This window comes from Tachypleus tridentatus, chromosome 7 (genome assembly GCF_004210375.1).
Source record: "Tachypleus tridentatus isolate NWPU-2018 chromosome 7, ASM421037v1, whole genome shotgun sequence".
Taxonomy (NCBI): Eukaryota; Metazoa; Arthropoda; class Merostomata; order Xiphosura; family Limulidae; genus Tachypleus; species Tachypleus tridentatus.
In genome coordinates this window covers 188,981,473-188,996,175 of record NC_134831.1, presented here as the reverse complement: position 1 = coordinate 188,996,175, position 14,703 = coordinate 188,981,473, and the positions used below count along the sequence as shown (strand labels likewise).

Here is a 14,703-nt window from a genome sequence, read left to right as displayed (position 1 = left end):
GAGTTCGTTCAACATTAAGTAGTATTATGCTGAAAACTGGTCTTATACCGAGAAAATTAGGTAAACTCAGGTCGACTTATTTTAGCTTTGTTCCGGGTGCTCAAATTCAGGCAGGGTTTGAAATAATTCTAGTTGATAAAAAGATATATACTATATCTAGTACATTTGTTATCTTGCTCGTTCGTTGAATTTAGTGCAAGGTACTCCATTACCCCTCTCTCTCTCTATATATATATATATCATTATCTATTTCATCCACTATCAAACGTGAAACAAATAAATTCGTCTAAAACGAGAATGCCCCTCCTTTGTTCGGGTGACGTCATGCGGTAGCATTTAGCTGTTCAACTTGTCTAGTCACGTGATTGGGTGCACAATTTGATGTTCGACTTTTAACACCATAGCTTTTCTTGAAAATACTCTCTACCCCACCCATCATTATAGCGATATTTTGTGTTGCATGTAGGCTTAACGAGTGTTGTAATAAGTCATTCATTCCCTACCCTCCTATTATCCACTGCTCATAGTACGTAGTAATATTCAGAGGTACAGGCCAGTATTGTCAAAGGGTTAACAAAGTGCATTTCTTTTATCCTGAAATTCTTCCGTTGGACAGCTGAAATGTCCAAATAAACATGTTTCAAACAAGACAGATCCATATGGCAGTACATAGGTACAAATATAGATATGACCTCGTCAGGTAAGCAAATGGAGGACACTACATCATTACTAAGTAATTACAACTTAGTTAAGCGAGATGGAGATCGAATCTTTGATATCAGACCAAAGCTATTCGGCCTGGCATGGCCAGGTGGGTTAAGGCGTGCCACTCGTAATCTAAGGGTCGCGGGTTCGCATCCCCATCGCACCAAACATGCTCGCCTTTTCAGCCGTGGGTGCGTTATAACGTGACGATCAATCCCACAATTCCTTGGTAAAAGAGTAGCCCAAGAGTTGGCGGTAGGTGGTGATGACTAGCTGCCTTCCCTCTAGTCTTACACTGCTAAATTAGGGACGGCTAGCGCAGATAACCCTCGAGTTGCTTTGTGCGAAATTCATTGCAAACACAATAAACCAATGCTATTCCATCATCGCCAAGGTCAACGCAATTTCGTCTTTCCCTTTAGGTCCGTAATGATTGGATCATTAAAGTGCAGGCAGGGTGCGCTATATAAAGAAGTAGTTTTGTTATATAAATTGGTCTACGTCTTTGGTACCTTACAATAAATTTATAATCTTTTTTTTTCATCTTGCGTCAAGTTAATTAGGTTCGGTATCGGTCCCTCATATCGAACTACTATGGTAATCAATTTCACATTTTTTGTTTCTCTCCACGTGAAAAAATATGAGTAAAAAATTTCAATCAAATTTTAAACAATGCGAAAGTGACTATTAGCCAGTGCGCATGTGCGTGATAAGAATATTTGCTGAAGTCAAAGATGTGCGAGGAACATGCCTACCTACTCTGTGTTAAAATATCAACAAATTTCGTTTGTGTGTAATATCGGTACTTTCGTTACATGACGATGAACGTTTTCTGCTGGTTTCTTGGTTCTTCTTTTATGGATGTATCTACTATGATGAATAGATTCTCCGAATCTTTTGTAGTTTTTATCGGCCATGCAAGAAACCAAACCCAATTACGTGGGAAGGAGGAAATGAGAGAATGTGGTCCTAAACGTCACTAAATAATAATAAAAAAATTAATAATAGTGTTTCACTTTTCTTCAAGGTTTGTTTCTAATGTTGACACCGAAACAGTAGCCCGAAACGTCAGCAAATAAATATATTTTCTCCAGCAGTATTTCACTTTCTTTATTTAAGAAATTAATTGTAAAAATGACTACAAACGTTAGGCAAGCTTTAAGGCTTACAATTATCTAACAATAGCGGTATTTAACTAACATAACAGAGTTATTGGTAACAAAATACAAAATAAACGATTTAATTGTAAAATATACATATACATGTATATAAATAAATATACACAGATTTGAGTAAATATTGAAAGAAAGCAATTTGTGTTGCTCCGCACGAAATTCAAACAAACCAGTAAGCCCTCTTCTTTCGTAAACCAGTTTTACAGCTGAGATTTATAGCTTCAAAATTTCGGACAGACGGAGTTCACATAACTCATTTGATTTGCTAAAGTTAGTACAATAACGTGATATAGAGACAACACAGAGAAATAAGTATTATCGTATATGAGATGTTGGAACTTGTACTAAATGTTCTTTGTGTTTTGCAATGCTATTGAGTAAAAGTCGCTGTCCCCTTCCTTCCAAAGTGGAGCGTCAAGTGTGAAAGTTTGTAACGCTGAGAACTGGGTTTCATAACCGTTGCGGCCACAAAAGGTTGCGTAGCTTTGTACTCAACACTAATCATCCAATCAATTAAAACACGCTTTTTTATTGGGGAGTGTTTTTATTTTCTGGATTTAGTATTAAATTATTATCACTACAGATTACATTCTAAATTATCATATTACACACTACTTCACTCTCTTTTCCTATTAACTGCTAAAAAAGTTTTATTTTATCTTCTCTTTTCTTATTTTCATCGTTCAAAGCTCTACTCAAATAAGTGGTTGAATCTAACAACGCAAAATTCATATTTTTCTTTATGTTCATTGAATTTAGATTTTGGTCAGCAGTGTATATTTTACACTACTCCACTCCTTTTCTTTTGGGAAGGATGATTTATTCTTAAATTATTATCACTACAAAATACATTCTAAATCATTATATCACACACAACTCCACTCCTGATTTCTCTTTCTGCTGTTGCTACTTCATTACAGTTTATCTTTTCCTCCAACAGGCTTACGAAGTTAAAATGCTAAAAAGGAAGCTTGCTGTCATGGAAGCAGTTCTGAAAGACACAATAGCCTTGAGGAAAGAACAAACTGCGAAGGCCAATAAGATGATATTTACCTTAAGAACACAGTTAAAGGAATAGAATGAACTTATTTTTAGTCTCCGGTGCGAGAGAAGCTGTTTATTAAAAAATTAAGTTCCAGCTTGTTTTCTTAGAAGGCGAGTTTATAAAAGATCAGAAAGAAATTATAGAACAGCTGTGTGAAAAAGACCGTTTGATACAAGAGACGCTATGTGAAATGAATGACTGGAAGACCCGAAATCCAGGAGATGGCTAGAAAAATTACAGTTACGACAGAAAGTGTTCGTACCCCTGCGTTCCGAGTAGTTTTGGCTCATAACTTAAAAAGTATCACGAGTAAGCTAATAAAGTATCATATATTATAAATATTATACTAACACATATCTACATAATTTTTTATGTAAAGTAAACGACAAATAAGCTGTTTATAAACAAATAACCAAAAATAGGAGGAGCAGAAAGTGTTCGTACAGTTCAGAACGTGTGAAAAAACAGATATTCCCGTAAAATGGTTCTTTAGTTTGGCGAAATAACTATATTATACCATTCCAGAACAAGACACTGGATTCATAATTATTGGGATTTAACCAGCAAAAAATGTACTTCCGGCAATTTTGCGCTGTCTCCGTTTGAATTAATATTGTAATATGTTCCCTTATTAAAAAAAACAAACACACACACACAAAAGATAGAATAATTCACTTTGTATAGATCAGATGACAAGAAACAACTAAATAAATATCAACAAAAAATGTCAAATATACCTTTCCACACAGTAACAAAGACACGTGCACTGCCCACTAACGTTAATAAGCTTTAATTAATCTTCATATAAGTCATCGGGTTTAGTTTCTCAGATCAGAAATGGAAACTTGTAACACGCGCATTATGATTAGCCAAGAGTTCATTAACTCATCTTTTGCTTAGCGATGCTAATAATTATTTGATATGTTTCTTCATAGATGACACTGTATAACGTATTTCTAAATGTGGATTGTATTCGGAATAGATAAATATATTTACTTTTTCATAAGAAGCGTGAAACGTTTCTTCTCTCTAACAGCAACAAATTATTTTAAACAACGTTTCTTCATAGATGGCACTGTATAACAGGTATTTGTGACTGTAAACTGTAAAATCCAAAGAAAATATCTATTTTAATCTCATCGAAAATAAACTAAAACAATCCAATTAAGATTTAGAATAAAAATAAATTACTGAATATGTCTATTATAGTGAGTTGGGAATGTGGTTATAAAGAACTCGTGAATTTAACGCTTTAATTATCAACAGAATGGTATATAGGAAATAAACACGAAATCATAATTTAGGGTAAGTGATGCTGTAACAAAAATGCAACAAAAAATGTTATCTTAGAGAAATTTGAGATCATTTTGATGAGGGCCAGACGATCAAGGCACTCGACCCACATTCTGAGGAGCGCGAGTTCGAATCCCCGTCACACCAAACATACTGCCCTTTTCAGCTCTGGGGGCGTTATAATGTATCAGTCAATCTCATTATTCGTTGCTAAAAGACTAGCCTAAGAGTTGGCGGTTGGTGGTGATGACTAGCTGCCTTTCCTCTAGTCTTACAAAGTAGGGACGGCTAACACAGACAGCCTTCGTGTGGCTTTGTGCTAAATTCAAAAACAAAATCGTTTTGTTTCTGTACCGAAATATTTTCTGAAGTCACATTTTGTTCTTATACCTTATATTGTTGAACGAGCTACTTTTGAGTTATTTGATTAAACGAAGAATGCAAAGTACAGCCCATTTAATGATAGTGATGCTAGTGTTTGATTACTTTAATGACGAGTTGTACAAGTTTACTAAACTGATGTTCGCTGATAGGGGCCTAAGATCACAATAAACGGTGCTATTGCTGCAGTTTCATTTACTTGCTAACATCTCTCGTGCATAAGGCTTAAGTACGTGTGCCTAAATACATTCTTAGAATAAAAAAACCAGCTGAAGAAACTGGCTGACAGAAACAGGCGAACTAATTAATCAAATTCGCTAATTATTAATAAGACACCAGTCATTAAACTACACCTATCATATGATGTCAAAACTTCCTCTAAACAACAAAACAAACGTTAAAGTTTAAACGTCGAAATTTGGCGAAACATAACAAACAAACAGACCGACAAATAACGCAAACTACGCGGGATTTTTTCTCCACGGGTTGAAAATCAAAAGCGTGTAAAAATAACATTTTGAGTCTTTATTTTCTCTTGTTCGAAATGGTTGGTTGGTTTGATGTGTTATGGCAAACAAAACAAAAAGTTTTAAAAAATATTAATAGCATTAAAACCAATGTCTACAGCGTTAAGAGAAAAACCACAGTAATACAAGTTGTAAAGGACTTTCTGTAGCATAATTGTAGTTATCATAACTCGTCAGGAAGACTATCAGGTAAGTACAAAAACCACCGTCAGTCACCTGAAGTTGGTTTTTCCTCTCCTGGATCCGATGTGGTTGACGTTACAGCCATTTTCTAATTTCAAATAAAACTAGATGGATTTTGATTCTTAAAAGTGGATCACATTAAAAAAGGTCTATTGTATAAATTAAAAAACCTTAAATTGCATTAAAAAAGATTAATGGCCTTTAAGAAACTGAAAACATTTCTATGGTCGATAGTGTCACCATCATCAATAAGTCTAACGCTACGGACAAACCTTGGGACAGTTGAGATTCAAAACTGCAGCAAGACAGTAAAATGAGGCTTATTGCAACCTGAGTATTACATAGACAACACATTTGTGCATCAGTCCCAGATAAAAGAAAACGAAGAGCTAAAAACTGTGACCAATGCGTTGTCTCGGTAAAACAACTTCCTCTTTCCGATCCTTATAGAAGAGAGACAGGTTTTATTTAGAAATGATTGTTTTCACGTTGCTGGCACGGAGACGAGCCTTTAATACAGGACCATAGTCCATGTATGGAATAGGCACAGCAGTAATAGTGCCAGAGCAGATAGATTTAGCTGCAGTGTCATCGAGCTCGTTTACGCGAATACCAAAGTGGCCCGGTATCCAGAAAAACTGGATAGAAGTAGATGTTAAAGAAAAAAGGCCCAGTCGGTTTTGAATATCGGCGAGAATAGGGTGTGAAGCAATATGATCCAAGACAAGAGAAATGCAGTAAACAGAAACTGCAGAGGGGATTCTGCACGCAACCATGAGAAAAGTATGGCCTTTGCAGGTCAAGACCAACAACCTTAAGTGACTGCCCCTGTGCAACATTAAACTTAAATTGTTTCAGTATTTTATGTCATATAACCAACATTTTTAATAACATAATTTAAACAAATCAACATTTGGTTTCAAGTTTTGCTATTTATATGTTTCATTTTATATTTTCAGAAAATAGGTAAAGAGAAATATTAAAGTATACTTCTACAGCTGATCAACATGACATAAAAGCCATTGCTAGAAAGGACTGTTGGCAAATCACCTTGGCTTTTATACATATTAGATGTTGTTATGTAAATGAAACTTCTTGCTTTAGTTAGTTTATGAGATTGATATATTCAATATCACAGAGGTTGACTAGCCATGCGTCATGACACATGGGTGCCATCAAAAGAAATGAATGGGAAATACACGACTGTCAATGCTGGCAGGATGGTATGGGCCGTACCTCATAATAAAATGACATGGCCCCCAAAAAGGGTTTGGTTCTTGAATTTTATGCAAAGCTACAAAAGGGCTATCTGCATTAGCCACCCCAAATTTAACAGTGTGAGACCAGAGAGAAGGTAGTTAGTCATCACCACCACCTTATAGGATACTCCTTGAGCAACAAATAGTGGGACTGACAGTCACATGAAAATGCTCCCATGGCTGAAAGGATGGGCTAAAAGTGATTCGAACCCACAACCTTAAGATTACAAACTGATTACCCTAACCATCTAGACATGCCAGACCCCCAAAACAGACCATTCCACCTTTACTAAACAACAATGTTATTGTGTGTATCTTGAACCCATTTTATCATAAACGTAATACCTATGAACATTTCTACTGAAGCAACATGACATAAAAACTTTTGTTGAAACATGCCATTATCAAATTTATTTGATTATTCTATATATTAAAGGTTGTTATATGGGGAAAAATTTATTTTCTATGTAGTTTCTTTTACTACTTTGCCTCCTTAAAAAGATGTACATGTACATATGCACGCACATGCATCTCTGTCTGTGATTTCTATTTTAATCTGAGGAACCACTTCTTTTCTCTGTTGTATTCTCCTACTTTGTTTCCTTGGACAGATGCATATACACATGGATAAATAGTACTTAGATGCACACCTGCAGAGGTCTCTTGGTATGGGTGCAAAATTTTAGGTTTCTGAAATCTGAAGATGTGGTTATCACGTATTATTTCCTATATTTTTTTCCCTTGCTTCTTTACTAAACAGATGCACATATATGTGAATAAGTTATAAAACCCAGATGCACAACCTGAGAGTCCACTTAATATTGGTGCAAATTTTCAGGTTTCTAGGCTCCATCCTTTGGAGATATGGTGGTCATACACATGCAGAGACAAACTCTTCTATTATTATAGGTAAACAATGTTATTAGCATAATACTGTTTACATTATATACTCAGTAGATTTTTCATGTTTCTAGTTTATCCTGAAAGACTAGGCCACCACCTGCAGTAATTTTAAATGTGTGTTCTTTACAGCTTTAACTGGTTTTGTCATTTAGTGTATTATAAATTCTAAGACTAAAGTTTATTTTAGTTTATTTTAAGCCTGAACTATTTGGGTTTCATTTTATTTGAACTATCAGCCCTTTCTTATTCTTTTTCAAATTAATAACTTGTATGATAGAAGATTAAAAATATGCTGTACATTTAACAACAAAGGCACAAATTTTCATTGGTATATTGCACAGTTATATCTTGCCCATAGTAAATTAACAAGAATATTTGTAAATTTTTGAAGAAGTGCTTTCCTATAATGCACAGGAAATTACAAAAGAGCCACACAGTTTACACTATGATAACCACATCAATTTTACATGGAAATTCACTATTACTGGCTGAAATGTTATTTGAAATATTTTTATCACTCAAGATAAAGTTTTAAAAGTGTCCAATTTTGTTACCATATTTAGAGAGTTTTCAAAAGGAACTTCAATAGTTATTGAACAGATTTTGAAAAATTACTATAATCAGACATCTTTTGTAACAAAAAATAAAAACCTCTACTAAAAACAATCAATATATCATGCTTCTTTATCAACTGTTGATATTTCATTTTCAGACACAGGTTTATGTGAGAACAGTATTCAAAGAGCCAAGTACCAAATAATATTCCATTATCACCTAAACAAAGTTTAAAATTTCACTTATATGTTATTCTTTAATAGTCACTATAAATAATAAGACAGAGTATTTTTGCTTACTTAAGATTCTGCCACTAATCATACATAAAATACAAATACACACACCAAAGACCTTCTAATAATTCTTCATGAAGAAAAAAATAAAATAACTATACTACTTCAACATTCTTTTAAGAGATGATTATTATCCAGAACAGTGTTAACAAAAGTGTGATACAAGTACTTCTGGTATCACACAAGATAATTTAGGTGGTATGTGGAAGAAGATTTCCATTTACCAATGGTGTGTCTGAGCCATCACAGATTACTGGTTAAAAACAGGATATCTGAAGTGATTACACATGGTAAAGATTGGGAAGGAAATGTGATAAAGTGGTGATAGCTATGAGAACCAATTTAATGAATCACCAAAACTGTTTGTTAGTGTTGTTAAAGCACCAGCTGCAAAGAATCCAAAAATATCATGTAAATACAATGAAAATTATTTGTAAATTGGATTTTGATGGACAAGCAATGAGAGAAGGCCTATTTCATTATGTGCCATAAGTATGGAGACTTCCAGCATCATTTTGAAACAAATACCATGTGTAAGCTATTGAATTTTTCAAAGAAAAGAGAAAGGACATTCCAGTCTCCCAGAAAGTAAAGCACAGTGTGGCAGGGGATGATAATGTGAAATCTGTGGAAACCTCTTTATAGTATCATATGTAACTGTAAATGCCAGAGCTATTGAAGTAATAGGAGACACACTAATCAAACCTGTTGCCAAAGAAGTGATGATGGGAAGCAATGCAAGCTAAACAATAGATATATGCTCATTTCAACATCCTAAATATATCATTCCAAGGCAAGCTTATATCAGTATTCTACAAGCAAGACAAAGTTAATGCAATGATTGCAAAACTGGAGCTATGGGGTACACATTTTGGTGAACTGGATTCTTTTCTAGTTTTCATTCATGTGGCTATGAACTCATCTGAAGCATTTGCTGAAAATATTTTGAACATAATGAAGAGACACTTGAAGGACATCAAGAAAGATTTGCATAAGTATTTTTCCAAATGTAATAGTAGCTGTGAGTGGATGAGGAACTACTTTTTCATCATTTTGCACACATTACCAAATAACTTGACACCTTCAAACAAACAACAGCTTCTGGTGATCATTTCACAGGGTGTCATAAAGTAAAAGTTTGTGTTGAACAAAAGTCGCATAATTTTACTTGCGTATTAATGCACAATTTCCAACCTTGTCAGAGAAAGCAGTTAGGTATCTTTTCTCATTTCCTACTAGACTGCGTGCACATGTGAATTGGGATTATCGGTGCTGGCTGAAGTCAAAACTTAAAATGGAATCTTATTTTCAATATAGAACCTCATCTTAATCATAAACCAAGCTACATCAAACCTAATATTTTTCAACTGCTGTCTGATTGTAAATAGTTTCATTCTTTTCATTGAGAAACTTATTTTCAGGGATTCATTTTTAAACCAATTATATTTATTATTAGTTATAGCATGAATTCTGAAGTTATTTTAACTTTGTCATTTGACATGAGAAAAATAATGTTTTGAAATTAATACAGTAAAACCTGTTTAAGCCAGAAACTGGATAAGGCAGGAACTTGCACAAGCAGGAAATATCAAAATTTTGCAGCATTATTAAGATTTCTCTTAGAAAAGACCCTCTACAGGATGGAACTTGCGTAATGTGAGCAAAAAACTATCTTCCACCTACTTCATCTATCGACAAGTCGGATTAGAACCTGAGTAATGCAGACAAAATATTTTTGATTAAATATTAAATTTCTTTTTTGATTAATAATTTCTTTAAATATTAATAAACTATTGTTTAAATAATAATAAATTCTCAGACATTTTGTTACAGTAAATATTGGTTAAAGACATTTGTTCATTTTTTCTGCTATCATTATTCTGGAGGTCGCTATTCGAATAAATGATTGACTGTACTTTTGGTTGCATTTGCTGATAGAAAACTAGAGAACCCATGGGTAACAAGTAAAAGTTGAAATCTGCACTGTTTCAAAAATTTAAGGAAGAATCAACTTCCTGTGAAATGGAAAGCAAATAATAAAGCATGGATGACAAGTGCCATATTGCAGAAATTTTTTATCAAATTAAACAAGAGAGTGGAACAAGAAAACAGGAATATTCTACTCTTCCTAGATAATGCAATTTGTCACCTAAAAGTTCAATTTTCAGATGTTTGCTTAACTTTCTATCTCCATGTACAACATCAGTTCTACAGCCCCTAGATTATGGAATTATACAGTTTATAAAATTGAAATACAGAATACTGATCCTTCAGCATATTGTTGCAAACATGGATGACTGTAAGGGATCATCTGAAATTACCATGAAAATTGGCATGTTTGGTGCAATTGCATTTTCATCTCATTCTATCAAATACATAAAAGATGAATGTGTAAAAAAGTGCTTTCGAAACTGTGGATTTATTCTTGATAATGGCAGAGATTGTGGAGAAGTTATTTGTTATGACGATTCTAGTGAAATCCACACATTGAGAAGATTGATGCAGATGATGCTGTAAACCTGAAATTTCCCAAGACTGTTTTAACAGAAACTGATGAAATTGATCTAAAATTTATAATAGAATTGCAAGATGGCATTCTCTTTCAAATGCATGAGAAAGCCCATTGAAAAAAATGAAACAGTTGAGACTGGACACTTTCTTCAAATAAATTTCAGATATTGTGGGCTCGAGCACCCACATGTCACTCTCCTGATTTCTAATCTTCTTATATAAGACTAACAGATTGGAGGTTAAGGTTGAAAAACCTTAAGGTTTCCCCACTGCATTGTGGTTCCTATTTCATCAGTCACCTCCAAAACCAAGGATATATTTTTTCATCTCACATTGTAGTTTGTATCCTGGAATCCTTTTCTAAACATATGCAGAGTATTTAGTTCAATTTGAATGCTTTGTTTATGGCTTGAAAACTTGGGGTAATACTATAAAGAGAATGATATGAAAATCGGTGTATCGAAAGCAATTGTGGCTGTAACCCACAGTCTCTCACATAAGAATTATCATGTATTATTTATAACCAAAATTTTTAAAAAGCAAACCTGTGAGAGTGATATGTAAAATTATTCTTAAACCAAGTGTTACTCAAAATCGATCGACTAAGTGTAATAGGTATTACCTTAGCGTACACTCTACAGAATGTAAAATTAAAATTACAGGAGAATTAACTAATACGTAACAATAAGAACACTTGCCCAGAGTTCATCTCTTACAAGGTAACTATCCAAATAGTTCAGTAATTAAACCAGCTTTATCGAGTTGCTCAGTCAGATAAATCTTCTTAACAGCAACTTCCAACCCAGTTCCTCTATATATGGCTTCATATACACCAGCTGAACCACTAAAACAAAGAAATATCATCAGAATCTGTAATGTACTTGTTTATAAAGACATTACCAGATTCTAGTGATAAAATTATTATGCTTTAAAAAACAAATGAACAATGGAAAATCACCTGTTTAAATTATTTATGCATACAGTTTTATTACTGTACATCTTATCATATAAGAAACAATATCATACAAAACTAAATGTCTCTTATTATATGAAGACTACCATAAAGTATTAATAAAAAAGAAACAGTAAGTGAAATTGACACACGTAAGCAACCTGACGATTTTAGAATCTTTTCAGCTAATCATTCGTGAGTGAATTAATCCATTGAAGTAAATGTATACTTTTAAGTAAAAGAATATCAATGACACTATTGATTATTCTGCTCTATAAATCTTGTAAATTTGTGTATGATCAAATATGCTTTACAATTTCACAAGGTAATGATGTCTTTATACACTGTTATTTTACTCCTCAGAAGTTACTAAATGCTCTCTTAATCAAAATGTGCAGTTATTCAGTTTCAAATTTTAACTTTATGTACCATGTAAGTATTTTTGCTTGGAGTTAAATAGTTATTTTTTAACACAAACTTGTTGATGTAAAATGAAACAGCTGTATTTGTGTGAACACTTTCAATACATCAGGAATATCATTCTATAGACTGGTTAGGCAGCACATACATTTCCCCTCTTCATCACATATAGTGTAATAATGATATAAATGTCATTAAAATGCATTTTCATGCACTTCTTACCTTCTCTTATATAAATAGCTATTTCCATGCATTGCTGCCCTCTATATGCAAAACATTGTTACATGCATCCCACAAGCCTTCTGCCTATCCCTCCATTAAAAATGATTTATTCTAATGCGTGTCTCCTACAATTTATCAGGACAACCCTCAACCAGTGAGACTGCCACATATTCAGGGTTACCCATGTTATTTCCTCTATTTAATTGTACCAGACTAACACTACCAGTTTTGCCAGAAATTGGAAGATTCTGCTTTAAACAAAAAAAAAAGTGGGATGTGTGAAAGGATGCAAGGACTTATAGAAAATCCAATTGTAGTATCGGAAAATTATAATATTATACCTGTATTCATATAAATACCTAGAATCCCCATTTCATAATCAAAAGAACCAGAGCAATGGAATAAGAAAAGCATGCTTTGAAAGCATAGAAACTAAACATCTGGAAACAAGAGAATAAGATGCAAAGAACTGATGTGAGAGACTGTACCACAAGTGAATTTTGTCCATTGAAGAAAACTGTGGTACATGTGGATGGAAAGCAGTGTCCAAGTGGTGTGTGAGAAAACAATGGAACTGCTTCTAGTAGAATGACTAAAGCAAAAGATCACACACAGTAACTCAACTACATCCAAAATTCATGTTACTGGGAACTGACATACTGTCTACACTTCAAATTCAGAAGGTGCAATAACATTAATAACAAGTAATTACCATCAAAAGGTAAATAAGGCTCCTGAAAAATTAAAGAATAATAAAAAATAACTTAATGAGCCAAAGTCACATGGAAATTTGAAGAGTGGCTACACATCAAAGAAAATAGCCCAAAATATAAGCAATGCAATGCCTACATTTGGAAACACACACTCAATTTTGTCTTCTGAAATTATTTTATAAAATTCAGCATCCCTTAATCTGTTTTTCACAGTTTCTGTTGCACTGAACTTATGGTGCACATATGAGTAAAACTGCTAAAACTTGACAGAGAGATTAGGGTCCAAGTCTTCTGAGTAAGCATCAATTAGCTTTTGGGAAGTCTGCTGCGGGGAATAAATTCATTTTTGTGGAGAATTTCAGCTCTGTGTTTTTCGTTTATACTTTGTTTCAAACGTTTTATTTGAAGTTTTTCTTTGATATATTTGATTTCTGGTAGGTCTCGAGGTATACTTTTATTTTCAGGAAGGTTGGTGTCAATTTTTCTAAGCTGCAAGTTTGTAAACGTGAAATTAGCATCACATTTTTTAATTTTCTCATTTTTTTGTTATCAAATAAATTAATTGTTTCCTATTCCGCCATAACATAATCAGATTCTTTCAATAAGGCTTACGTTGTTTAGTGGTCACTTTTGGCTTAGTTGGCTTTCTTTTTAAGATGGATCAAACGGAAGTTAAACCGTCACTGATTTTAAAAGATTAAAGATATAAATATATGGTCAGTACTCTCTTTACCGAAATAAATTGTTTTCGTTATATTTTTCAATAGTCACAGAAATATATCACTTGTTAGGCCTATATTAATCGTAAGACCTTCCACGACGATTAACTCTCCTTTTTTTACTGTTCTTTGGCCTAATTCCGTTTGGTAACATCTCGTCTCCTAATTTTTGTTGTCTCTCTTCTTTTCATATTCATTTCAAAACTTTGTCTTTATTGATAACAATTTATTTGTCTTTGGCACAGATAGCCTAGTTGCTTTGCGCCATGAAACACCAAACCAAATTATTTTCCTTTACAACCTAGTCGTCTGTTTTCGATATTCTGGACATCAATAAATTTTACGCGACACTCAAAACTCTCGACAGCAATGAGTTACAAACATAACGTACGACTCAAGAGTTTCGTAATTAAACTTGTCATAATGTTTGCATTAAATTAATTCATTGTGACTCTCATGTTACGAATAAAGCTAAACAATCATTAAGTATTTATTCTTAAAATAAATTAACAACATCCACACTTGACAGTCTTTTATTTAATTTATTTGATAAACATATAAACTTATGTAATTATATACATATATGACTCATTCTGCGTTACGTGCCCCGACATGGTCAAGTGCTTAGGGCACTCGATTCGTAATCTGAGAGTCACGGGTTCGAATTCCCGTTAAACTAAACATGTTCGCCCTTTCATTCATAGGGCGTTATTATGGTCAATCCCATCATTCGTTGGAAAGAGTACCCCAGGAGTTGCTTTTCGTCTTGTCCTACTCTGCTAAATTAGGAACAGCTAGCGTAGATCGTTTTCGTGTAACTTTGCGCAAAATTCGAAACAAACAAACT

At 33.6% G+C, this 14,703-nt stretch overlaps 1 long non-coding RNA gene across 5 annotated transcripts in view; it reads right to left on the bottom strand.

Moving 5' to 3' along the window:
• The window catches only part of LOC143257529 (uncharacterized), a 60,104-nt gene extending 45,891 nt beyond the window's left edge, over window positions 1–14,213 (bottom strand). The window contains exons 1-4 of one of the 5 annotated variants that reach the window (XR_013031906.1): window positions 13,750–14,213; window positions 11,529–11,674; window positions 3,922–4,028; window positions 2,673–2,871 (exon numbers count right to left, since the gene is read on the bottom strand). This is a non-coding gene — a long non-coding RNA (uncharacterized LOC143257529). Of the gene's footprint in view, window positions 1–2,672; window positions 2,872–3,921; window positions 4,029–11,528; window positions 11,675–13,749 lie in introns of those variants that run through there. The other 4 variants (XR_013031904.1, XR_013031905.1, XR_013031903.1 and 1 more) reach the window with 4 other exon arrangements.
• Window positions 14,214–14,703: the final 490 nt, after the last annotated feature.